Consider the following 2,500-nt stretch of genomic DNA (forward strand, 5'->3'; position numbering starts at 1 on the left):
ACCTGCGGGCACAGGAGAGTTGGGAGGAAGGCAATGCCATCCGTCCGCCGCCCGGCAGCGAGACGGCCCGGGCGCCCCGTTCAAGGCTTCCCCTCTGGGAGTCAGACAGCACTGTCGGGAGAAAAAAAACATTGCCAGGCGCTCGGCCCGGGAGCCCGCCGCCACCCACCTACCCAGAGGCAAGGGAGACGGGAGCAGGCAGCCCACAGCCGCCGGTCCCTCCCGGGGTAACCCAGGAGGGACCAAGCGAGTCTTCAAACCCCTCAGCCCGGCCACACGGGACCGGGTCGGACTGGGTACCTGGCAACGAGGGAGGGTCGCTCCACCTGCACATCAGGGTCGCCGGGCAGCCCGAGCCATGCCAGCAGGCTGGCGATCAGCCCACCACCACCCTCGCCTGGGTCGGAGGCGCCGGAAGGGAAGAGCCAGGCGGCTTCCCATCCTGCATGCCTCCCACTGAGAGGAGCCGGGGTCCCCTCGCAGGCCCTCGTCCCCTTCTCTTCCAGGCCGCCCTCCCGCGCGAGAAGGGCCGCTCCTCGGTCGCCCAGGACCCGGTCAGGTCAGGCTGGGTCTCGGGACGCCTGGAGAGCCCAGCCGGCGCCAGGGCCTTATCGAGGGAGGGGTGGTGCCAGCCAAGGGATGCACTGCCATTCGGTCCCCCCCCTCACCGCTGTGGGGGGGTTCATGCCTGGTGAGCTTAGGTTCTGTCTCGGAGAGGGAAAGGGGATGGGGGCCACCCCTGTCCCCGGTCCCTCGCGCGCCGGTCGGGCATTCCCCAAATTCCCGGTCCTCACCCAAGCGCCCCATGCAGCCGTGGACAGCTCTGCCGGCCGGGGCGCACCAGGGCAGGGCCAGGCCCTGTGCCTATGGTGCATGCTTGCAGGAGGCGGGCCGAGGGCTTCTGGCTGGCACCGTCGGTCGCTCGGGCCGCTCCGCCGTTAATGATCCTTCTGCAGGTTCACCTACAGAAACCTTGTTATGACTTTTACTTCCTCTAGATCAGAGGTCTTCAAACTTTTGGATGCCGAGACCCCCCTGTCAACATTTTGAGGCGTAAGGACCCCCTCCTGACAAAAATGTCTAAACCTGTTGACTAAATTGCGTGGGATGAAAATGTAAATGAGGTTATGTGATGCCGCGTATTTTGGGATAGCATTGCTTCATTATTTTGATATTTGTTACACACAGTAACGCTGAGGAAAGATTTCACCCAATCAGTACCCATTTATAACCAAAATACAGCAATTATCATCAGAAAGATTTCAAGTCAACCTTTGTGAAGGGCCTTCCACTCTGCAGCAATACGTGCTGCCACATTAGAAGCTCACCTGGCCCTGACCGTAAGAAGCAGGGGTCCCTTAAAATCCTGGCGGTTTTGTGTAGAGTTAAGCCGTTTACCCATGCAGCTTTCCTCTCACCCCCTCCCTTCCATCCCTCTCTCCTCTCCTAACCCCGGATCCCTCTCTCACTTTGCAGGTCATTTTCTTTCACCCCTTTTTACTACTTCTGAACTCTCCCCATTCAACCTCTCACTTCACCTTTAATCACCTCTTGCCATTCTGTCCTTTCACTGCCCTCATCTCTAACAGTCTCTCACATTTATCTCATGGCCTCTCTGGCCCTGTCACCTCCCGTGCCCCTCAGCACTTCTCATTCACCTCGTCTCTTCATTCAAATTTTTGTCTATTTGTATCTTACACCTCTCCAGTCCCCCCATTCCTCTTTCACATCTCCCCTTTGTTCTAACAGAAGCCCTCACCTTTGGATCACACTCACTTCTTGCGTGTCCACACTTCTCTTCGGCAATTCACATTTCTCCTCATCCCTGACCTCTTCAATCAAATTCTCTCACTCCCTTGCTGTCCTCTCTCATTTTGGGTGCGGATGCAAGTTCAGAATGGGATGAATGAATGTATGATTACTGATGGGCTTGTTTGAGTGAGTTGCATATTGAGTAGTGAGGGGGACAGGTGAGTGAAGTGTCACATGAGTGCAGGATGAGTAGTGTACTCGTGTGACTGCAGGTTGAGGTATAGTGTGAGCAGGACAAGTGCATTTTGAGTGCAGAGTGATCACTGTGAGTGCAAGGTGAGAGGGTGAATGGTGCAAGTGCATGGTGATCAGTGTGAGTGCATTGTGATCACTGTGAGTGCAAGGTGAGCGTGACAATAAAGGGCGAGAATAAGGAATGAGTTGTCTGAATGCAGGGTGCATTCCCAGACCCATGAAGTAACTCAGCATGTTATTGACGGGGCGTAGACTTTAAGATCTAAGTTAAACTATTGCGGCATTAATCGGGGATCGAGGGTGAAGGAAATAAATAATGTGCTGATCCTGCAACAAACTTCCAGTCCTATGGTTAGGGTTACCAGCAGATTATTTTGATGGCTCAGTCGGTACAAAAAAAAGCAGTCACCTAAAGCGGTATTTTCAGCGCTTATCTGTGCATACTTCCCTGGGCCGGCTTTAGTGCTGGTGGTGCCCTGTGCGACAATGTTTG

This window comes from Triturus cristatus, chromosome 8 (assembly GCF_964204655.1).
Source record: "Triturus cristatus chromosome 8, aTriCri1.1, whole genome shotgun sequence".
Classification (NCBI taxonomy): domain Eukaryota; kingdom Metazoa; phylum Chordata; class Amphibia; order Caudata; family Salamandridae; genus Triturus; species Triturus cristatus.